Source organism: Pygocentrus nattereri, chromosome 12 (genome assembly GCF_015220715.1).
Source record: "Pygocentrus nattereri isolate fPygNat1 chromosome 12, fPygNat1.pri, whole genome shotgun sequence".
In the NCBI taxonomy this organism is placed as follows: Eukaryota; Metazoa; Chordata; class Actinopteri; order Characiformes; family Serrasalmidae; genus Pygocentrus; species Pygocentrus nattereri.
The window spans coordinates 36,900,990-36,926,957 of record NC_051222.1 but is presented as its reverse complement, the minus strand read 5'-3'; the positions used below and the strand labels follow the sequence as shown (position 1 = coordinate 36,926,957).

The 25,968-nt window shown below is 42.2% G+C and overlaps 1 long non-coding RNA gene across 1 annotated transcript; it reads right to left on the bottom strand.

The window, feature by feature from the left end:
• Window positions 1–1,406: 1,406 nt before the first annotated feature.
• On the bottom strand, window positions 1,407–2,159 carry LOC119264771. Its single transcript, XR_005131210.1, has 3 exons — window positions 2,117–2,159; window positions 1,623–1,675; window positions 1,407–1,436 (listed from the first exon to the last, which is right to left on the bottom strand). It is a non-coding gene; the product is annotated as an uncharacterized LOC119264771 (long non-coding RNA).
• Window positions 2,160–25,968: the final 23,809 nt, after the last annotated feature.

Here is a 25,968-nt window from a genome sequence, read left to right as displayed (position 1 = left end):
AGACTCTTTCACTACATTAGTGGACTAATAAGGATCACTTAGTCTAATTTATTACCAATTCTAGAGAAGCACAATGGAACGTACAATATGTGCTATATTCCATAACTTCAGTGTAGCCATATGAAGAGACAGCACAGGTTACATATCAGTTTACATGAATAAGCTTTTACACATGTTATGATTCAGTCTTTTAACTATACAGCTTACATATTTGTTTCATAGCAGTTACTGAGTAATTCTTCAGAAATACACAATATGGCCAAAAGTTTGTGGACACATACTCCTCCAATGTTTCTTTCAGATAAAAGACTGTTAAAATGGAGTTTCTTCCCCTCTGCTGCAGTACGTGTCTCTACTATTTGGGGAAGACTTTACACTAAATATTGTAATATTGCTGTGAGGATTTGATTGCATTTAGCAGTGGGAGCACTGGTGAGATCAGGTATTGATGTTTGATGATCAGCTCTCGATCACTCCAACTCATCCCAAAGGTGTGGGATGGAGCGACATCACTCCAGGGAACACAGCTCTGCTCCTCAGCTCAATGCTGGGATTCGTTGGGCATGGTGACCTTAGGCTCATGTGCGGCTGCTCCAGAGCGTCCCGTTCTATTGGTCAGTGCTTTTCTATGGGGGTTATACAAGCTGTGAGCAACCAATGTCACTAATAAGAAGGAGTGTCCACAAACTTTTGGACATTTATTTTTACTAAATGAGCAAAAATAACCTGTAGCTGTGCATTCTTCTATCATATACATATAAAACAACAAATCACACAAAACACCCGCGTGTTTCACCAACTGCAAAACACTTCATGCATCATATGATCAACTTAAAATCCAAGGCTTATTACATACTAAAGCTTATTATATAATAACTGCAGGATCTTCAATGTAAACTAGCTGATCGACTCTTTGGGCCTGTCGGTGGACCCTGGACATTTAAGCAGTTAACCCCAATGACAAATAACACATTTATAGACTTCAAGAAATAAAAGACTAGAAAATGGGTGAGAATACAAGCGTAGCATGAAAACTACTTCCACTAACATTCGACTGTGGCGTAGTCACATGAGTCGTTCTCCTTGTTGATGGTTGCCATGGGAACAGCATCAGTAGAACTATGTGCATTCTTGCTGAAATTCACGATTGTGTACGTTGGAACAGTCTGAGAAGGTTCTGAGGTGTTTGTGGATAACTGGACATTACCATAAAGAGTCTGAGAAGGTTCTGAGGGGTTTCTGGATAACTGGACATTACCATAAACAGTCTGAGAAGGTTCTGAGGGGTTTGTGGATTACTGGACATTACCATAAACAGTCTGAGAAGGTTCTGAGGGGTTTGTCGGTAGTTCAGCAGTAGAGTAGACTGTGGAAGCTCCAGCATCTGAGACAGGAATGTCTTTAAACTCCTCATAGACATAGACATCACGGGAAACCTGAGAAGCAGAGATTTAAAAAGACAATAGAAACTACTCAAATTCAATTGAAGTAATCTCAACTATTGTAGCCCTTATAGAGCAGTTAGAGGTCAGTCTCCCAGTTTTTGACAGCTCGTTATTAAATATGTCGTTAGTGTATCTTTTACAATGAGATCCTGCATTGAAATAACAATCATGACTCACTGTGTGGTTGTCTGAGGAGCCTCTGTGTGATTGGCTTTGGATTGATGCTGGACCTGAGGAGGATGAAAAAATCCAAAAGCTCAGCTCTACATTAAGAACTGGCAAAGACATTGTGCTCAGTAGTAAATGATATATAATGTAGTCTGCCCTTCTTCTATCTGTTTGGACACGTGTTCATTTATAGCCAGCAGAGGGCAGCATGTGTCCATCACTGTTAGTCCACTGAGGCCTAGTGAATTTCTTCTTTTTTTTCTCTAATGAATGTGTTTAATTCATCCTGCTCTCACTTCTGAACACACAGATCTGAAAAGTGTTTGGGAGAAACCAGTAATTTGTCCAGTGACTGAATGGAATTTGTAATAAATCAGCCCAAAACCACAGGACTGAAATTGCCTTCACTAAACATTGTTTCCTATCATGAAGTTAGTAGGTCAAGTAACAGTGTGTGTATGTCTAAGTACCCAATGTGTGTATATGTTTGTGTGTGGTGGTACCTTGAGTCTTGTTTCTCTTTCTAAGAGTCACAATGAAGAATAAGAGTCCAAGAAGCAGCAGCACAGCCACAGACACACCAGTGACCACAGAGGAAACTGGAAATGCTGGAGGTGGAAAACCTAAAGTAGAGAATCAGCTCTATCTGCAGTGCCCGGGGAGCAATTGGGGGTTAGGTGCCTTAATCAAGGGCAACCAGTCATTTTGCTCATGGAGATGATGGAAAAAAGTCTCTTCAGGTGTCATTACACATCATCATAAAACTGTCCTTATTTCTTAATGAGTACATTTACATTCACGGCATTTGGCTGACGCTCTTATCCAGAGCGACTTACAATTTGATCATTTTACACAGGCAGGCGAAGGCGGTTTTAGGAGTCTTGTCCAAGGACTCTTATTGGTATAGTGTAGGGTGTTTGCCCTGGTGGGGATTGAACCCCAGTCTACAAGGAAGAGGTGTTGACCACTACACTAATCAACCACCCAAGTAAGTAAGTTAGTTATAAAGTAAGTAAGTTATGAGTAAGTTATAAAAACAAACTACATTTAAAATAGTTATTTATGCATTTTGATGTAGTTGTTTTGTGTATATTTCAGGATATAAACAAAATAACAGACTTTGATCTCAATCTGCTTTTGTTAGACAGACTTTTTCCAGGCTGCAGACTCAATGAAATTCAATGATAGAATCTTATAAGACTGTAAAGATCTTACCTTAAAATGATAAAATATATAGAACAAATGTCTCTGAATGTAAAAAGATTAGTTTAATTCATATCTACTCACCAGTAACTCTGAGGTTGATCTGGGTGATATAGGCCTTGTATCCATGGTCAGATGTCCAGTCTGATTCAGCTCCACACTAGAATTCACCAGAGTCTCCCTCAGTCAGACGGTTGATGATCACAGTGAAGATCTGCCTTGCTCTGTCATCATGTAGAGAGAGTTTCCCCTCATTTCTCCATCTTCTACTCTCTTTAACTGATGTTTTATAATTACAGCCACCATTGCCCATCATTCTACAGAGGAAATTGGGGTGACTGCGTTGGGATTGTGGGTATTTGCAGCTGATGTTGACACTTCCTCCTACATGGCCAGACACACTCATGCTCTTCTCGTAGTCTTGATCTGTCAATCATAAACAATCAGATGAACGTGTTAAAACACACCTACACAGTGTAGACAACATATCACTGATTTCTTTCTTATTTTACAGACATATGTGTGTTTATTATCCCTCATATCTTCATTTGATTACGACTCCTCCCTCTGCATATTCTGCCACTTCTCTGCAGGCCACACCCTTCTTCTGTAAGTACTTTTTGGAGGTTGAGGCATGAAGGATCTGTATATTTCTACTAAATGAATGCAGGAGAAGTCTGTATTCAGAATTTCTAGGGATACACAAAGTCATTTTAATATGTTCTTGTTTAATGAAAACTGGATGGTAAGAAGTTTTGAAATCTGGGAGAATTGGGGAAACATGAGGCTGGATCTGCCAACATCACAAAAAGTACTTTTGACAAATACCAAGTATGTAGAATCTAATAAACCTACAGTCATTATTACATATGAGAAAATACACAAATGCATTTCCACAGCTGGTATTAAACAGGACTTATCCAATCAGAGATGAGATGGACTGGCAAGGAGTCTGTGAAGAGAGTGATAATGTCTTTTGTCTTCTTATTCAGCCAAATAGAACATAATTCCCACTTTGTCTCATGTGCAGTCATCCTCACTGCAGCTGATGCTACTGATACAGGACGTTTAGGATAATAAACAGGTGCAGTGGTGGGAGAGACTCACCTTCCTCTACCTTCAGTTCCACTGGTGTGTAGACGTCTTTCTGCCAACTTATTTCAACTCCACACTGGTACGTTCCAGAATCCTCTATAGTGAGCTCCCTGATCATCACCCAGAACTGTGCAGCTCTGGTGTCGTCACACAGTGAGAATCTTCCTCTGTTTATCCACTCATTTTTAACTCCGTTCTTGAAGTCATCAGTACATGTGAGCCCTGACCATGAACCATTACAGAAAAATTTCTGGTTTGATGTGTATTGTGTCTCATATCTACACTTGATGAGGACTCCTCCTCCTGAATATCCCATCACTCTCTCTGATTCTCCTCCACCTACTAAAAGAGGACAAATGTCCATCTGAGTAAAGGCTTCATTTGACGCTGCTGATAGTGCTGATTATTTAGAAGAGCATCTCCTTACCTGAAATCAGGAAGAGGGTGAAGATGAGGAGGATATTCAAAGTCATTCCAGCTTTATCCATATTACCTCTAGGTCAAGTGTATTAGGTGTGCTTAACTGTCTATTCTGTATCTTAGTCTTAGTATAGCCTGCCTGTGGTTCAACTAAGCAGAACGATAAACCCGCCCATTTCCCTTTTAGCACCCGTGTGAACATTTTCTTCTCTGCCTGCTGCACCAATGAAATGCAAAAAAACTTTGAAAGTTTGTTTGTCAAACCATTTCTGTTGGTAAATTTACTGAGTGCTCACTTTGACTGGCTTTATTTGGTCTGATTGTATGACAAACTACAGAGTTCACCAGGCTTCTTCACCACTTCATAGTGTTTTGTCTTGATCTTCTCTGTTTGGTTTCTGTTTCTTGAAAGTTCTCTGATGAGGCCCTCAACTCACGTCTAAATATATGTGTTATATGTGTAGTTCACATGCAGGACAGCAGTGCTCTGATGTCATTTGTGAGCTGGTCTGAAAAAGGACTCACTAGTGCCATCTAGAGTGCAGCACATAGAAAGACAGCTGAACTGTACTGCAGTAGGAATGACCACTCGGCCTGGTGTCCTCAGTATAAACATGATCAAAACTCGTAACCACACAGATCTGCTCTCCAAACTCACTCATACAGACTCAAAGGAGGCAGAACTGCTGTGGAAACTCACTGAAACCTTCCCAGTGATCTCAGTAACGGCCTTTTACAGTGAAGCCCTACAAAAGAAATGTCTTTTATTTAAGTACTTTAGTATTTTGGCTCAATTCTGAAACTATTTTAAGATCATTTAAGTGGGCAGCCCTATCCACGGCGCCGGGGAGCAATTGGGGTTAGGTGTCTTGCTCAAGGACACCTCAGTCATGGACTGTCGGCGCTGGGGATCGAACCGGTCACAGGGCCAGTTCCCTAACCTCCAGCCCACAACTGCCCCAACAACACTCTGTAAGCGTTTGGGAACTGAGGAGACACTGCTGTAGTTTTGAAAATCAAACAATTCAACAATTCTTGGAGTAGGATTTCAGCTGCTCAGCAGTTTGGGGTCTCCTTTGTCATATATTTTGTTTTGTTATATTTGGTTTGTTTGTTTTGAGTGGAGATAGGTCGGGACTGCAGGCCGTCCACTTTAGCCCAGACTCTTTCACTACAGAGCAATGCTGTTGTAAGACAACAAGTATGTTATGTACTTGTATATATCATTCAGCATTAATGGTGCCCTCACAGACGTGCACGTTAGCCATGCCATGTACACTAATGCACCTCTCTACCATCACACATGGCTTTTGAACTGTGAGCTGATAACGAGCCAGGTGGTCTTTATTGCACAGCATACAATATGCATGAGACCATCTCAGAAGAGTTTTAGCCCAGAGAAGGTGGCAGCATCTCTTCCTGTTTGTATATGGTTTGCTCTTTGGATGGTAAATTGTTAACTTGCATTTGTCTTTATTTAATTATTTATTTATTTTAATACATTTGAAGAACACACTCCATCCTGAAATCTGGGGTTCCAGCTCCCTCACTGCCCCTACTTCCCACATCACTGTGGTAGTCTTACCGAGGGGAGTACAGAAAGGGGATTTAATGGATTATTGAAGTTCATGGTGATACTCTGGTAGAAAAACCTCCACATATTTACGTGACTATGTGTGAGAACGTCTGACCGCAGACCAGGTGGAGATTGAAAATATAAAAAGAATGTTTTTTTTCTCACTCGGACACTTAATTAACACAAATGATCATTTGAAGAAGCATCATTTAATGGTTCTTTTTTCTATGCCATGGCACGAAAGAACCCTTGTTGACACCTTTATTTTTCAGACTGTCCTGCCATCTAGAGGATAAAGGTGGGAAGTGTAAATGAGTGAGAACTGTATTGATTCTATCCACAAGAGAATAAAGCCTAAGAGAAGGCTGTGAACGTCGTATTCTCATCATTCTTCTAATTTGGAAATACCATTTCATATTCACTTATTTGCCCATAAATATTGACAAAACATGCATAATATAGTACATAATTATACCATGTAAAAGTGTAGGTTTGACAGAACATGCTTTAATGCTGTCATTATTCATCATCTGAGTGATGTAATGTGACATATATACATATTTCCATGTTTCCAGCTATTTTTATGACAAATATCATAGTTTTTGCTGTCATAACATTTTACATCACACAGTACTTTTTGGTTTATGTGATGTTGGGGGGTTTAAGTAAAAGATTAAAAGTTTCAAAAGTAAAGTTTTTTGTCAGTGTAAAACACCAACTTTAGTTGTGCTGCATGTAATATTTACAGTCCTGTTTAAAGGTGCCTTCAACCTGATGAATATTTATAAGCCACTATTCAAACTGCACTCTGATAGTGAACCTAGTAGGCTTGATTCTTCACTTTCCAGACAGATAAACTGTGCTGGGGTTCAGACTCTAAAGGACGGGAACTAAAAGACAGGAAATGACAGAGTAGACGGCAGACTGCAAGACCGCCACTGGTAAACTTTTCAGCTAATTTATTTCTATTCCGCTAGCTTAATCTTAGACAAGCACAAAAGATAAGTAACCATTTTTCAGGTTGTCTTTTCTTCATTTCTTATCTAGTTATTTTCAACAACTCCAACACTCTGGAGCACTGCGATATATTCGCCTATATAGACGACTGCTTTGATAGAGTCATCATGAGCAAGTCAAATAAGACGCCATCCACCAAGAGGAGCCGCCCCGAAGAATCCCCAGGAGCGGCCAGCCCACATACCAGCAGCACGGTGGAAGTTCTGGAGTCCATCAATAACAAGCTCTCCAGATTCGACGCTCGCCTGGCTCTAGTGGAAATACTCCACCAAGAGTTTCAGGCCCTGCGGGAATCTATGGAGTTCAGCCAGCAGCAGGTTGAATCACTCGCTGCAGAAAACGCGGTTCTGAGAGAGTCGGTGAAATCGCTCACTGAGGGAATGACCCGGCTCTCGGAGGAAAATAAAAAAATTAAAGAAACGGTTCTTGATCTCCAGTCCCGCAGCATGAGGGACAACCTAATTTTTGCAGGAATCCCGGAGAAGGCAGACGAAGACCCGGTAAGTACAGTAAAGTCATTCATACAAACTCACCTAAAACTTCCAGAGGACACCGTTAAAAACATCGGCTTCCACCGCGTTCACCGCCTGGGGGGTAAACGGCCGGATGCTCGAAGACCCAGACCGATCGTGGCTAAGTTCGAACACTTCCAACATAAAGAGCTGTTAAAGAGCCGCGGCCGGGAACTGAGAGGAACGGACTTTAGTTTAAACGACCAGTTCCCCAAGGAGATCCTGGAGCGACGCAAGGTCCTGTTCCCCATCCGTAAACGTTTCATCCAAGGAGGCTCCCGGGCCGTCATTGCAGTGGATAAACTGTACGTTAACGGTCAACTCTACCGCGACATTAATATCACACCATGGCTGTACTAATCAGGTGATCTGTACCAACACCGACGCCTTTATCCGAATACTTTAACATATCACCCTTCGACTAGTATAATAAGACATGTCTAAAAAAAAATCATTAATGCCGGTTTAATAAGCAGAGTGCCTTAAATAATCTAAAGGTTTTCTTCTTTCTTAAGATGTATTTGTTTTCCCTTTTTTGTTGTTGTTGTTGTATGTGCACTTTCATTTTACATATCACCTTTTTTTCCTCCCCCTTTCTCTTTCAATACCCACACAGCGATTTGTTCATTCACTTTAAGCGATTTGTTCACACATACACACACATACATACAGGCATATCTAACAGACACACACAGAGACACACAGCACACACTCACACAAACATACAGGAGACACACACAAACACAGCGCAGACACATAGGCATACACGACCGATACATGCAGGCACAGACACACACACACAGACATATAGTGCAGATACACACACAAAACATACAACACAGGCATACAGCACACTTATACAACACATACACCTCTAGTAAACATCCAACACTCAAACAGCTAGTTTTAACATGAGTACACTGAGGTTTGTTACATGGAATGTACGTGGAGCTGGTTCGAGGGAAAAGAGATTGAAAATTTTTAATCGGCTAAGCGACTTGCAAGCAGATATTGTCTTTCTACAGGAAACACATCTGTCCAAAACACCTACATACACACTGACCTCTCCTCAGTTCCCTCATGCGTACTCAGCCTGCTACAACTCAAAACAAAGGGGGGTGGCCATACTAATTAACAGAAGGATAAACTTTTCCATTAGCAACAATATAACAGATCCTGAAGGTAGATTTATAATACTTGTCTATTCTAAATATGCATTTATGTATTGCTAATATATATGGGCCAAATGTTGACGACCCCTCCTTTTTTCATAATATTTTCACTGCACTCTCTGATCATTCTGACACCAAACTAATAATAGGAGGAGATTTCAACCTGGTGCTTCATCCAAAAATCGACAGGCTCAGTACAGCAGTGAGTCAAAGGAACTGGCAGTCTGCAGACACTCTAAAACAATATATGAACGACTTTGGGCTCTCTGATGCGTGGCGTTCACATCACCCCACTCTCCGAGATTACACCTTCTTCTCAGCAGTACACCATTCACATTCTCGTTTAGACAACTTCTTAGTTAGCAACTCCATTATGATGGATGTCACAGACACTCAGATTCATCCTATCACTATCAGTGACCATGCACTGGTATCTCTCTCTCTGGCACAGAAAAGAACCACACCAACAAATAGGAACTGGAGATTAAATACATCATTACTTAAAGAACAAGATTTCATTAATTATTTCAAAAAGGAATGGACAACATATTTAGAAAATAACGACCTGCCAGGAACATCACCATGTGTTCTTTGGGAAGCAGGAAAGGCAGTAATGCGGGGGAAGATAATATCCTACTGCACACATAAGAAAAAAAAAGAAAAAATACAGGTATTAGAATTGGAAGAAAAAATAAAATCCTTAGAAGCTGCCCATGCGGCTTCACCACAAGAACACACAATGAGCAAGCTGAGAAAACTCAAACTAGAATTAAATGAAATAATAGACAAAAAGACACAATTTTTACTGCAAAGGTTGCGCTGGCAGAACTTTGAACATAGCAATAAATCCGGAAAATTCCTTGCTAACCAGTTAAAGCTAAATAAAGAAAAAACAACTATCTCTTCTATTAAAGTCTCAACTGGAAACATTACTCATGACCCACAACAAATAAATAAAGCTTTTAAAGAGTTTTACAAAGCCTTATATTCATCACAGATTAATCCTTCTAACGCAGCTATTGAAGAATTTCTTAATAATATAAATCTCCCCAAGCTGAAAAATGAGCAAGTTGTTGCACTGGATTCACCACTTGCTTTATCCGAATTACATGAAGCCCTGCAGCATCTACCAAATAACAAAGCCCCAGGCCCAGATGGATTTCCAGTAGAGTTCTACAAAGAATTCTGGTCTGTGCTAGAACCAACCTTTTTCAGAATGGTAACTCAAATTCAAAATGAGAACGTACTGTCCCCAGACATGAATTCTGCTAACATTAGCCTACTTCTTAAACCAGGCAAAGACCCTACACTGCCTTCTAGCTATCGCCCAATTTCACTCATAAACGTAGATATTAAAATTATTTGCAAAGTCCTTGCCAGAAGATTAGAGGAAATCACTCCACTTATAGTACATCCTGACCAGACAGGTTTTATCAAGGGTAGACAATCAGCCAATAACACACGCAGACTAGTAAACATAATAGATTACTGCACAATTAACAAATTAGAAACAACCATTGTATCTTTAGACGCAGAAAAGGCATTTGATCGGGTAAACTGGAAATATTTATTAGCAGTCCTACACAAATTCGGATTTGGTTCATCCTTCATAAACTGGATCAAAACCTTACATAGCTCTCCTAGTGCACGTGTTAGGACAAACGATATCACTTCACAAAGCTTCACTCTGCAGAGGGGCACCAGGCAGGGCTGCCCACTATCACCCTCACTTTTCGTTATCTTCATTGAGCCATTAGCAGCAGCAATTCGACAAAATACAAATATTAAAGGAATTAACACAGAAACTACAAACCACAAGATAAGTCTTTATGCAGATGATGTATTACTTTTCCTGGAAAACTCCCAAGCTTCTCTCCCGAATACAATTAGACTAATAGATAGCTTCTCTTCTATATCAGACTATTCCATCAACTGGGGAAAATCAACAGTTTTGCCTATAAACTGTAGTTTCCAGAACACGACTGCCATTCCACTACGATCAGGTAATATTAGATATTTAGGCATACATGTCTCTGCTAGGCTTTCAGACTTAGTGCAGTTAAATCATATCCCTTTACTGAAAACAATAGAAGATGATCTCAAACGTTGGAACGCCTTACCTATATCACTCATGGGGAGAGTCGCTACCATTAAAATGATGGTTTTACCAAAAAATCAACTATTTATTCTCACTAATCCCAAATAAACCCCCTGCTGCTTGGTTTAAGTCCTTAGATTCAAACATCTCACAATTCTTATGGAAAAATAAGCCATCAAGAATAAGTCTGAAAACTCTACAAAAGCCGAAAAACAATGGTGGTTTAGAACTACCAAATTTTTATAATTATTTCTTAGCCAATAGATTACAATACATTTCAAAATGGATCAAACCTGACTTACTAGACAGTCCATGGTTGGACCTAGAACAAGCATTCTGTAGAAAAACAAAACTCTCAGACTTACCTTACATTAGCTCTAATATTAAGCGCCACGACGCTTTTAAAAGCCTCAGTATAAATAGCTCACTGACAGCCTGGTGGGAATTTCTAAAACTAACTCAGTCTCCACTTATTCCATGCAAACTAACACCCATTTGGAACAATCCAGACATTTGTCAGAATAAGAAAGTACTAAATTTCACATCATGGCCTGAAAAGGGAATAAAAAATTTAGAACATGTTATTAAAGAGGGAAACTTTGTCACATTCCAGGAACTCATATCAGAATATGGAATAAACAACAGTAAATTTCTTGAATATCAACAATTGTAATCCATCATTCAAGAGAGATTTAATCCCAACCAACTAAATTTGGAAATATCAACATGGGTAACTGAATTTTTAAATTTATGTACCCCTAAATTATTATCAAAACTGTACAAATTATTATTAAAATTTGATGACTCAATCTCCCTCCCGATAGCCAAATGGGAACGTGATCTCTCTATCAATCAAGATCAAAGCTTTTGGACAGAAATATGTTCAAATATCTTCAAAATGAGTAAACGCCCCAACTTACAACTTATACAATACAAAGTCCTTCATAGAGTACATTATACAGGACAAAGGATGTTCCAAATGGGCCTAGCACAATCAAACATATGCACCCACTGTACAGCCAATGTAACCGATAACTATTTGCATGCTATATGGGATTGTAGGCCTGTTCAGATGTTCTGGCACAGGATATGTACAGACTTGTCCACGTGGCTTAAATGTTGCATCCCAACCTCACCCAGACTGTGCATCTTAGGAGACGTCAGTGAATTGGTTATGGATGCAAATACATCACACATAGTTCTCACTGCCCTATGCATCGCCAAGAAAACCATCCTCATTAACTGGAAGCAAAAAAAAAGATCTACATATTACTCTTTACAAAAATTTATTATTTGATCACATTAGTCTGGAAAGAATGTCTGCTTCCTCTAAAAACCAGTTGGAGGAATTTAACTCTCTTTGGCTCCCACTGATCAACTCCACTAGTTAGTCGGGGTGGTTGGCTGTGGTTTCATCTCCCGGGTGGCCTAGTTGGTGGCTGGGAGTTGACTCTGGGATGACTGCTTGTGTCGGTAACTTCCTGTGTAAGCTGGGGGGCCTCGGCGGCTGACCTGGGGTGTCTGTGTGCTTGCCCTGGTTGGTGGTGGATGGGTGGGGGCTCGGGGGGCGCCGCTGTTTTGCCTTGGGTGCAGGTCCGGGGATGCGTGGAGGGCGGGTGCAGGCCCTGGGTGGGGTAGCTGGCCTCCCCTCCGGGGCTGGTGGCGGGACCCGGGGCCCGATGCCTTGGAGCCGCCCGACCCCATGCTGGGTCCCTGCCTGTGCGGGGATGGCTTGCGCCGCTGCGGGCGCACCACCGGGTGGGGTGGGTTGACCTTGCGTCGGGGCGTCGGGTCTGTGCCTTGGGGTTCTGGGGTGCCTGAGTGGCGGGGGTGGGGCGGTGACCAGTGGGGGGGGGGTGTGGGGTGGACTGGGGGCAATGGGTTCCTGACTCAGGCCAGCTTGTCTTCTGTCTCGTTGATGCCTGTTGTTGTTTGACTGGAATGGTTCGGTACAGGTGTATAGGTGTGTGGGTCTATGTGTAGGTGTATATATGAGAGCAGGTGGATGTGTGGGTGTATATAGAGGATGAATGTGTCTAGGTGTACATATATGTCTAAGTGAATGTGTGGGTACACATGAGGGTAGATGTATATGTGGGATGGGTGTGTGTATGTGTGGGGGGGTGTGTGTGCGGGGTGTGGCTGTGTGTGGGTCCGGGGGTGTGTGCGGGGGGGGGGGGGGGTGGATGTGTGGACGCCCGCGTTCGCATGGGCATGTGGTGCTGTGTGGTTGGTGTTGCAGGGCGGACTGCTCTCTGCGGTGGGGGAGGTGGGGGCTTGGGCGGGGTGGCGGCGTAGGGTGTCTCCGTGACCTCCCCGGGCCGACCTCATCCTGCCTCGAGCGGGGGGACAGTGAAACGCGGAGCCTCATGAGCCAGCTAGTCAGCTGGCTCTCCTCTTCCAGAGGATCATTGCCTCTGGACCTACATACCCCCCCCTCCATCCACCCCCAGACACACACACACACACACACACACACACATACATACATTACTCCCCCACCCAAGCAAACACACACAAACACACACAGTACTCATACATTTAGGATCCTGGGGGCAGGCATGTTGCCGGGGGTCAATGAGGTCGACCCGCTGTCATGGCCTCACTCGTCTCCTGACGACTGTCTGTCCCTCAGTTTTTACTGCACTTTAGACATTCAGGGCTTTTGAGGGGACGGTGTAGATGGACACTGCAGACCAGTGGCCCGGTGCTTAGCCCATGTTTGCCCACACACCTGTCCCCCCAATTTTAACTACACCATAGTATCACACACTACCCCACATTCATATACACCAACTCCTGCACTCAACACTTCACTGGAGGTGGAAGGGTGGGAAAGTCATCCCTCACCCGTTTCCTGCTCCCTACCGGGGCGGGGTGTTGAACGCCGGAACAGGGGCTGGGCCGGGGGCATTCCTGGCGTTCTGGGGTTGCTGCCCGGGCCCCCGCCGCCCCCGCCGCGGAGGGTGGCCGGTATGGCGGTGCCAGCCATGTGGCATTGTATGGTTGGGTGGGTGTGGGCATCTGTGCGTCCGCGCGCATTCTTCCCTAACGTGCGCCCTCGGACTCGTGTGCAGTCGTGCATATTCCTCCCATGTGTGCGCCCTCCCGCACGTGTGCACGTTCGTCCCATGTATGCATCCATATACAAACTGTTACTGGCTGGCCTTTCCATTCGCCCCCACCTCATCTAGGGGGATGGGGGGGTGTATATATGGGTGTGTGTTTGTACATATTGGGGTGATGTGTATGTATATATGTGGGTGTATGTATGTATGTAGGAATGTATATAGGTGTGGAGGTATGTGTGCGTAGGTGTATATATAGGGGTGGAGGAATATAAGGGAGTGAAGGTATGTAGGTGTATATATGAGGTTGAGTGTATGTGAGGACAGCTGGTTCTGGGTCGGGGGATTGTTGTCCCCAATCCTCTCCCGGCTGCTCCCCTGTGGTTGCTACTTCCCCCCCAGATGGGGGGACGCCTTGGGGCTTCAGGGCCTGGCCTGGTACTCCGGCGTGACGGTTGGCCCGCTCCCCTGGGTGGTTGGGCTCCGGGGCGGCTCAGGGCCCCTCGGTGGGGATGGGGCCCTGCTGGGTGGTGGGTGGCTCTCGGGCGTATGAGGCGCTGGGTCTTTGCTGCTGCCTCGTGATGGGGAGGGGCATACTGGGGGCGGCTCTGGTTCCTCTGGTTCCCCTGGACCTGCGCTCCATGGCTGGGGGGGGTGCTGTCCGGAGTCCCCCTCTCCCTTCCGCTGGGGTGGGCATGCAGGGGTCACTGGGAGATACGGCCCAGGGTCTCCACTGCTCCTGGGGGGGCCGCGGCGGGCGGGATTCCCTGGTCTTTCTCTGCCTTCCTCTGGCCTCTGGGGGGATGTTGTCGCAGCTTTCTGCCCTCGATATTGAGTGCATCTTGTGACAAATTTATACTGTACTGCACTCACAAACACACACACTCACATACACACACACACACACACACACACACACACTCACATACACATACATCACAGTCATTTGTGCAGTATTTCCAAGTGCTGTATGTCTCAGGTACACTTTCTGCTCTTTTCTCAGGAGCAGCAGTTGGTGAACCATCGCCGTGGCATTTGCGCTGTGTTTTTCTTTTTTTCTGCCCTTTTGTTATTTCCCTTTTTTTACCCCCCCACCCCCCACCCCCCGCTTATCTCTCCTCTCCCTTCTTTACAGATTCCCCTGGCCTGTCAAGTCTGGCATGATGCTAACACATTTTCATTAAAATATCAAATGTATAAACAAAATGAAATCAAATAATTAAAAAAGAAAGAAAGAAAGAAAGAAACACTGACAAGATGAGCCTATAATCTATAGTGCTCATTTTGGAAAAGTAAATCTGTTTGGCACAGTAACGCAGTCTGACCATAATTCTGATTGCAAATCTGCCAGACAAGACAGGCAAAAAAAATAAATAAATAAAAGAATGGAACTTATGGATGAGTGGAAGAATCTGGTAGACTGAATCTGATTGGTCAGTGGAGGAATCTGGTAGACTGAATGTGATTGGTCAGTGGAGGAATCGGGTAGACTGAATGTGATTGGTCAGTGGAGGAATCGGGTAGACTGAATGTGATTGGTCAGTGGAAGAATCGGGTAGACTGAATGTGATTGGTCAGTGGAGGAAATGGGTAGACTGAATCTCCTCTTTGGTTGCTCTGGTACCAGCATCAGCAGAACTATCTGCATTCCGGATGAAATTCACGGCTGCGTATGTTGGACAGATGTTCAGCAGATGTTCCACCTGAATGCTGAGTGACACTCATGGAGAAAACAGAGACAATTGTGGGTAACTGAGCTGTGGAGTTGGCCTGATCAGGAGAGTTTGGTGGTAACTGAGCAGGAGAATAAAGAAGATTTGAGAAGTCACAGCTGGAGGTTAACTGGACATCATCATCAACAGTCTGAGAAGGTTCTGAGGGGTTTGTGGATTACTGGACATTACCATAAAGAGTCTGAGAAGGTTCTGAAGGGTTTGTGGATAACTGGACATTACCATAAACAGTCTGAGAAGGTTCCAAGGGGTTTTTCAGTAGTTCAACAGCAGAGTAGACTGTGGAAACTCCAGCAGCTGAGACAGGAATGTCTTTAACCTCCTTATCCTGAGAAGCAGAGATTTAAAAAGACAATAGAAACTACTCAAATTCAATTGAAGTAATCTCAACTATTGTAGCCCTTATAGAGCAGTTAGAGGTCAATGTCCCAGTTTTTGACAGCTCGTTATTAAATATGTCGTTAGTGTATCTTTTACAATGAGATCCTGCATTGAAATAACAATCATGACTCACTGTGTGGTTGTCTGAGGAGCCTCTGTGTGATTGGCTTTGGATTGATGCTGGACCTGAGGAGGATGAAAAAATCCAAAAGCCCAGCTCTACATTAAGAACTGGCAAAGACATCGTGCTCAGTAGTAAATGATATATAATGTAGTCTGCCCTTCTTCTATCTGTTTGGACACGTGTTCATTTATAGCCAGCAGAGGGCAGCATGTGTCCATCACTGTTAGTCCACTGAGGCCTAGTGAATTTCTTCTTTTTGTTCTCTAATGAATGTGTTTAATTCATGCTGCTTTCACTTTTGAACACACAGATCTGAAAAGTGTTTGGGAGAAACCAGTAATTTGTCCAGTGACTGAATGGAATTTGTAATAAATCAGCCCAAAACCACAGGACTGAAATTGTCTTCACTAAACATTGTTTCCTATGATGGAGTTAGTAGGTCAAGTAACAGTGTGTGTATGTCTAAGTACCCAATGTGTGTATATGTTTGTGTGTGATGGTACCTTGAGTCTTGTTTCTCTTTCTAAGAGTCACAACGAAGTATAAGAGTCCAATCAGGAGCAGCAGCACAGCCACAGCCACACCAATGACCACAGAGGAAACTGGAAATGCTGGAGATGGAGAACCTAAAGTAGAGAATCAGATACAAACATCAATCTGATCATTTGGTCAAACAAACAATATAAAGGCAGAGGTTCTTTGTTTCTACATTGAGTGTTAATACCTGTAGCAGACAGTGGAGATGATGTGGTTTCAGGAGTTGAGGATGTGGTTGGTTGTGTGGTTGATGAACTGATGGGTGTTGATGACTGTGGTAGAACATCTGGACCTGAAGGGAAAATCTCAGTTTGTTTAGGTGTTTGTGTAGATGTCATTATTGCTGACTGACCCCAGTTTACCAGGATATATATACAGTATACAGTATATACATATATACAATATTATATCTGTTGAAGTCTTAAATGAAGGACTTTTGCAGTTGTAGATGTAGATGAGTTTATTTCTGTACTCTTTGGAGTTGAACTGGGCAGTGAGTACACTTGCCCAGAGCGGTGGGCAGCTCTATCTGCAGTGCCCGGGGAGCAGTTTGGGGTTAGGTGCCTTAATCAAGGGCAACCAGTCATTTTGTTCATGGAGATGATGGAAAAAAGTCTCTTCAGGTGTCATTACATATCATCATAAAACTGTCCTTATTTCTTAATGAGTACATTTACATTTATGGCATTTTGCTGACGTTCTTATCCAGAGCGACTTACAATTTGATCATTTTACACAGGCAGGCGAAGGTGGTGTTAGGAGTCTTGCCCAAGGACTCTTATTGGTATAGTGTAGGGTGTTTGCCGTGGTGGGGATTGAACCCCAGTCTACAAGGCAGAGGTGTTAACCACTACACTAACCAACCACCCAAGTAAGTAAGTTAGTTATAAAGTAAGTAAGTTATGAGTAAGTTATAAAAACAAACTACATTTAAAATAGTTATTCATGCATTTTGATGTAGTTGTTTTGTGTATATTTGAGGATGTAAACAAAATAACAGACTTTGATCTCAATCTGCTTTTGTTAGACAGACTTTTTCCAGGCTGCAGACTCAATGAAATTCAATGATAGAATCTTATAAGACTGTAAAGATCTTACAACCCCAATTCCAATAAAGTTGGGATGTTGTGTAAAACATAAATAAAAACAGAATATGATGATTTGAAAATCCTGTTCAACCTATATTCAATTGAATACACTACAAAGACGAGATATTTAATGTTCAAACAAATAAACTTATTTGTTTTTTGCAAATATTCACTCATTTTGAATTTGATGCCTGAAACACGTTCCAAAGAAGTTGGGACAGGGGCAACAAAAGACAGGGAAAGTTGAGGAATGCTAAAAAAAAAAAAAAAAAACGCCTGTTTTTTGGAAATCATGGACGTCGTGTCCTCCGGGCCAAAGAGGAAAAGGACTGTCCGGATTGTTATCAGTGCAAAGTTCAAAAGCCGGCAGCTCTAATGGTGTGGGGGTGTGTTAGTGCCCATGGCAGGGGTAACTTGCACATCTGTGAAGGCACCATTAATACTGAAAGTTACATACAGGTTTTGGAGCAACATCTCCTGCCATCCAAGCGACGTTTTTCAGGGACGTCCTGCTTATTTCAGCAAGACAATGCCAAGCCACATTCTACACGTGTTACAACAGCGTGGCTTCGTAGTAAAAGAGTGCGGGTACTAGACTGGCCTGCCTGCAGTCCAGACCGTCTCCCATTGTGTGGCGCATTATGAAGAGCAAAATACGACAGCGGAGCCCCCGGACTGCTGAGCAGCTGAAGCTGTACATCAAGCAGAGAATGGGAAAGAATTCCACCTACAAAGCTTCAGCAATTAGTGTCCTCAGTTCCCAAACGCTTATTGAGTGTTGTTAAAAGGAAAGGTGATGTAACACAGTGGTAAACACGCCCCTGTCCCAACTTCTTTGGAACGTGTTGCAGGCATCAAATTCAAAATGAGTGAATATTTGCAAAAAAACAACAAAGTTTATCCATTTGAACATTAAATATCTCGTCTTTGTAGTGTATTCAGTTTAATATAGGTTGAAAAGGATTTGCAAATCATCGTATTCTGTTTTTATTTATGTTTTACACAACATCCCAACTTCATTGGAATTGGAGTTGTACTTTAAAATGATAAAATATATAGAAGACTCTGAATGTAATCTCACTAGTAACTCTGAGGTTGATCTGTGTGATATAGGCCTTGTATCCATGGTCAGATGTCCAGTCTGATTCAGCTCCACACCAGTATTCACCAGAGTCTCCCTCAGTCACACTGTTGAAGCTCACAGTGTGTCCAAATGGGCTTCGTCATGCAGGGCCACAAACCCTCACAGACGTATTTTGGGTTTGATGTGTATTGTGTCTCATATCTACACTTGATGAGGACTCCTCCTCCTGAATATCCTGTCACTTTCTCTGATTCTCCTCCACCTACTTAAAGAGGACAAATGTCCATCTGAGTAATGGCTTCATTTGACGCTGCTGATAGTGGTGATTATTTAGAAGAGCATCTCCTTACCTGAAATCAGGAAGAGGGTGAAGATGAGGAGGATCTTCAAAGTCATTCCAGCTTTATCCATATTACCTCTAGGTCAAGTGTATTAGATGTGCTTAACTGTCTATTCTGTATCTTAGTCTTAGTATATCCTGCCTGTGGTTCAACTAAGCAGAACGATAAACCCGCCCATTTCCCTTTTAGCACCCGATGGGAGAAAGTGTGAACATTTTCTTCTCTGCCTGCTGCACCAATGAAATGCAAAAAAACGTTGAAAGTTTGTTTGTCAAACCATTTCTGTTGGTAAATTTACTGAGTGCTCACTTTGACTGGCTTTATTTGGTCTGATTGTGTGACAAACTACAGAGTTCACCAGGCTTCTTCAGCACTTCATAGTGTTTTATCTTGATCTTCTCTGTTTGGTTTCCGTTTCTTGAAAGTTCTCTGATGAGGCCCTCAACTCACGTGTAAATATATGTGTTATGTGTGTAGTTCTAATGCAGGACAGCAGTGCTGTGATGTCATTTGTGAGCTGGTCTGAAAAAGGACTCACTAGTGCCATCTAGAGTGCAGCACATAGAAAGACAGCTGAACTGTACTGCAGTAGGAATGACCACTCGGCCTGGTGTCCTCAGTCTAAACATGATCAAAACTCGTCACGACACAGATCTGCTCTCCAAACTCACTCATACAGACTCAATGGAGGCAGAACTGCTGTGGAAACTCACTGAAACCTTCCCAGTGATCTCAGTAACAGCCTTTTACAGTGAAGACCTACAAAAGCAAAAACTCCTTCATGGAAGCATTTTAATATTTTATCTCAGAGCCTCTTTAAGATGATATGATTTTAAGGCAGGAGGCATGTCTCTAGTCATATTACACTTATCAAATGAATGCAGGGGAATTCATATTCATTGACCATCCCTTAGTCTGTGTCAGTATATAGGTCACTGTTTAGTGTTGTCCATGTGTTGAGCATTTGATTAGTAGAACTGTCTGCTGCTTTCTCCAAATTAGCTGACATTAATGAATATGCATGACTCCAGTTGAATATTCATGTTCATGTCATTGATTCTGTGCTAATCTGTGTCAGAAGGCCTCTACTGCCATCTACAGCACAATGTGTGTAACAACAGCACTGAGTAATCTTGTTCTCTTTGTCTTACAAATGTGATGAGAATCCCTTGTAATAACAATAGTTAATAAGGCATGTATTAGCTCTTAAATCACAATTGACTGATAACGAACTAATCAGGTATTAACAGTCACTCATCATTATTTAATACAACCCCTTTTAAAAAAAGTTGGGATGTTGTGTGACAAATAAAAACACTGTGTGTAACTGAAAGTAGTACAAAGACAACATATCAAATATGGAAACTTCAAATCTTATATTTTCTAGACTTATATGCCCATTTTGAATTTGACGGCAGGAGCACGTATCAAAAAAGTTGGGACGGGGGCGTGTTCACCGCTGTGTTTCATCACGTCTTCTTTTAAGTTAAGTGATACTTTTTTAATCCCACAAACGGGGAAATTCCACCTCCACATTTAACCCATCCGTGAAGTGAAACACCACATACACACTAGTGAATACACACACTAGGGGGCAGTGAGCACACTTGCCCGGAGCGGTGGGCAGCCCTATCCACGGCGCCCGGGGAGCAATTGGGGGTTAGGTGTCTTGCTCAAGGACACCTCAGTCATGGACTGTCAGCGCTGGGCATCGAACCAGTCACAGGGCCAGTTCCCTAACCTCCACCCCACGACTGCCCCAACAACACTCTGTAAGCGTTTGGGAACTGAGGAGACACTGCTGTAGTTTTGAGCTGCTGTAGTTTTCAGCTGCTCAACAGTTTGGGGTCTCCTATGTCATATATTTAGTTTGTTATATGTTTGTTCATTTTGAGTGGAGATAGGTCTGGACTGCAGGCCGTCCACTTTAGCCCAGACTCTTTCACTACAATAGTGGACTAATAAGGATCACTTAGTCTAATTTATTACCAATTCTAGAGAAGCTCAATGGAACGTACAATATGTGTTATATTTCATAACTTCAGTGTAGCCATATGAAGAGACAGCACAGGTTACATATCAGTTTACATTAATAAGCTTTTACGCATGTTATGATTCAGTCTTTTAACTATACAGCTTACATATTTGTTTCATAGCAGTTACTGAGTAATTCTTCAGAAATACACAATATGGCCAAAAGTTTGTGGACACATACTCCTCCAATGTTTCTTTCAGAAAAAAGACTGTTAAAATGGAGTTTCTTCCCCTCTGCTGCAGTACATGTCTCTACTATTTGGGGAATGCTTTACACTAAATATTGTAATATTGCTGTGAGGATTTGATTGCATTTAGCAGTGGGAGCACTGGTGAGATCAGGTATTGATGTTTGATGACCAGCTCTTGGTCACTCCAACTCATCCCAAAGGTGTGGGATGGAGCGACATCACTCCAGAGAACACAGCTCTGCTCCTCAGCTCAATGCTGGGATTTGTTGGGCATGGTGATCTTAGGCTCATGTGCGGCTGCTCCATTCTATTGGTCAGCGCTTTTCTATGGGGGTTATACAAGCTGTGTGTGCATTTGAACTCCTGCATCAGCAGTGAGAGCTACCAAAGTCACTAATAAGAAGGACTGTCCACAAACTTTTGGACATTTAGTTTTACTAAATAAGCAAAAATAACCTGTAGCTGTGCATTCTTCTAACATATACTTATAAAACAACAAATCACACAAAACACCCGCGTGTTTCACCAACTGCAAAACACTTCATGCATCATATGATCAACTTAAAATCCAAGGCTTATTACATACTAAAGCTTATTATATAATAACTAAAGGATCTTCAATGTAAACTAGCTGATCGACTCTTTGGGCCTGTCGGTGGACCCTGGACATTTAAACGGTTAACCCCAATGACAAATAACACATTTACAGACTTCAAGAAATAAAAGACTAGAAAATGGAGAATACAAGCGTAGCATGAAAACTACTTCCACTAACATTCGACTGTGGCGTAGTCACATGAGTCGTTCTCCTTGTTGATGGTTGCCGTGGGAACAGCATCAGGAGAACTATGTGCATTCTTGCTGAAATTCACGGTTGCGTACGTTGGAACAGTCTGAGAAGGTTCTGAGGGGTTTGTGGATAACTGGACATTATCATAAAGAGTCTGAGAAGGTTCTGAGGGGTTTGTCAGTAGTTCAGCAGTAGAGTAGACTGTGGAAGCTCCAGCATCTGAGACAGGAATGTCTTTAACCTTCTCATAGACACAGACATCACGGGAAACCTGAGAAGCAGAGATTTAAAAAGACAATAGAAACTACTCAAATTCAATTGAAGTAATCTCAGCTATTGTAGCCCTTATAGAGCAGTTAGAGGTCAGTCTCCCAGTTTTTGACAGCTCGTTATTAAATATGTCGTTAGTCTATCTTTTACAATGAGATCCTGCACTGAAATAACAATCATGACTCACTGTGTGGTTGTCTGAGGAGCCTCTGTGTGATTGGCTTTGGATTGATGCTGGACCTGAGGAGGATGAAAAAATCCAAAAGCTCAGCTCTACATGAAGAACTGGCAAAGACATTGTGCTCAGTAGTAAATGATATATAATGTAGTCTGCCCTTCTTCTATCTGTTTGGACACGTGTTCATTTATAGCCAGCAGAGGGCAGCATGTGTCCATCACTGTTAGTCCACTGAGGCCTAGTGAATTTTTTCTTTATTTCTCTAATGAATGTGTTTAATTCATGCTGCTCTCACTTCTGAACACACAGATCTGAAAAGTGTTTGGGAGAAACCAGTAATTTGTCCAGTGACTGAATGGAATTTGTAATAAATCAGCCCAAAACCACAGGACTGAGATTGTCTTCACTAAACATTGTTTCCTATGATGAAGTTAGTAGGTCAAGTAACAGTGTGTGTATGTCTAAGTACCCAATGTGTGTATATGTTTGTGTGTGATGGTACCTTGAGTCTTGTTTCTCTTTCTAAGAGTCACAACGAAGTATAAGAGTCCAATCAGGAGCAGCAGCACAGCCACAGACACACCAATGACCACAGAGGAAACTGGAAATGCTGGAGGTGGAGAACCTAAAGTAGAGAATCAGAGACAAACATCAATCTGATCATTTGGTCAAACGAGCAATATAAAGGCAGAGGTTCTTTGTTTCTACATTGAGTGTTAATACCTGTAGTGGACAGTGGAGATGATGCGATTTCAGGAGGTGAGGATGTGGTTGGTTGTGTGGTTGATGAACTGATGGGTGATGATGACTGTGGTAGAACATCTGGACCTGAAGGGAAAATGTCAGTTTGTTCAGGCGTTTGTGTAGATGTCATTATTGTTGACTGACCCCAGTTTACCAGGATATATACAGTCTGAATATTATATCTGTTGAGGTCTTAAATGAGGGACTCTTGCAGTTGTAGATGTAGATGAGTTTGTTTCTGTGCTGTTTGGAGTTGAACTGGGCAGTGAGTATACTTGCCCAGAGCGATGGGCAGCTCTATCTGCAGTGCCCGGGGAGCAGTTTGGGGTTAGGTGCCTTAATCAAGGGCAACCAGTCATTTTGTTCATGGAGATGATGGAAAAAAGTCTCTTCAGTTGTCATTACACATCATCATAAAACTGTCCTTATTTCTTAATGAGTACATTTATAGTTACGGCATTTGGCTGACGCTCTTATCCAAACCGACTTACAATTTGATCATTTTACACAGGGAGGCCAAGGCGGTGTTAGGAGTCTTGCCCAAGGACTCTTATTGGTATAGTGTAGGGTGTTTGCCCTGGTGGGGATTGAACCCCAGTCTACAAGGAAGAGGTGTTACCCACTACACTAGCCAACGTGTACGTGATGAGTAAGTAAGTTATAAAAACAAAGTTTTTAACAAACTTTTACAATGAAGACCTACAAAAGAAATGTCTTTTATATAAGTACTTTAGTATTTTGGCTCAATTCTGAGAGTATTTTAAGATCATATCTGTGAGGAAAATGATATTAAGACAGTAAGCAGGTCTTTAGTCATATTACAACTAAAGAAATGAATGCAGGGGAAATCCGTATTCACTCAGCAGCCCTTAGTCTGTTGGAGTGTGTACATTACTTTTAACTTAACTGCTGTGCATGAATCTGTCCATTTGATTTACATTTCTTGTTTGTGAGCTCAGGCAAGAGGAGTATGAGGGAAGACTGACTGAGGAAGGGGGAGAAGTCTAAGAATTTGGGCTGGAGTGCTGGGCAGTTTCTGCCTGTAGCTGAAAGGCCAGACCCTCAAAGCTGTAGTAGGACTGATGTAGGACCAAGGAACAGGGAGGAGTTAGGGTGGTGATGGGGATTGCAACCCTTCGTCACAGGAACCAAAGGTGAAGCTGTGAATTTATAGGGCGTTAGGAGGGGTTCCAGATATTTTCCTCACCCCAAGCTTCAGTTAGTTACATCAAGTACCCATCAAAAAGAAAAGTACAAAATGTTATTACCTGTAGTGGACAGTGGAGATGATGTGGTTTTAGGAGTTGAGGATGTGGTTGGTTGTGTGGTTGATGAACGGATGGGTGTTGATGAATGTGGTAGAACTTCTGGACCTGAAGGGAAAATGTCAGTTTGTTTAGGCATTTGTGTAGATGTCATTATTGCTGACTGACCCCAGTTTACCAGGATATATACAGTCTGAATATTATATCTACTGAAGTCTTAAATGAGGGACTCTTGCAGTTGTAGATATAGATGAGTTTGTTTCTATGCTCTTTGGAGTTGAACTTGATGGTGATGTTGATGATGTTGCCAGTCATTTTGTTAATGGAGATGATGGGAAAAGGATGGATGGATGGATGGATGGATGGGAAAAAGTCTCTTCAGGTGTCATTACATATCATCATAAAACTGACCTTATTTCTTAATGAGTAAGTAAAATAGTTATTTATGCATTTGGATGTAGTTGTTTTGTGTATATTTCAGGATATAAACAAAATAACAGACTTTGATCTCAATCTGCTTTTGTTAGACAGACTTTTTCCAGGCTGCAGACTCAATGAAATTCAATGATAGAATCTTATAAGACTGTAAAGATCTTACCTTAAAATGATAAAATATATAGAAGAAAGTGTCTGAATGTAAACAGATTAGTTTAATTCATATCTACTCACCAGTAACTCTAAAGTTGATCTGGGTGATATAGGCCTTGTATCCATGGTCAGATGTCCAGTTTGATTCAGCTCCACACCAGTATTCACCAGAGTCTCCCTCAGTCAGATGGTTGAAGCTCACAGTGAAGATCTGCTTTGCTCTGTCATCATGCAGAGAGATTTTTCCCTCATTTATCCATCTTCTGCTCTCATTAACTGATGATTTATAATTACAGCCACCATTGCCCATCATTCTACAGAGGAACTTAGGGTCACTGCTGTGGGATTGTGGGTATTTGCAGCTGATGTTGACCCCTCCTCCTACATGGCCAGTCACACTGATGCTCTTCGAGTAGTCTTGATCTGTCAGTCATAAACAATCAGATGAAAGTGTTAAAACTCACCTACACAGTGTAGACAACATATCACTGATTTCTTTCTTATTTTACAGACAGATGTGTGTTTATTATCCCTCATATCTTCATTTGATTACGACTCCTCCCTCTGCATATTCTGCCACTTCTCTGCAGGCCACACCCTTCTTCTGTAAGTACTTTTTGGAGGTTGAGGCATGAAGGATCTGGATATTTCTACTAAATGAATGCAGGAGAAGTCTATATTCAGAGTTTCTAGGGATACACAAAGTCCTTTTAATATGTAATTGAGTAATGACAACTGGATGGTAAGAAGTTTTGAAATCTGGGAGAATTGGGAATACATGAGTCTGGATCTGCCAACATCACAAAAAGTACTTTTGACAAATACCAAGTATGTAGAATCTAATAA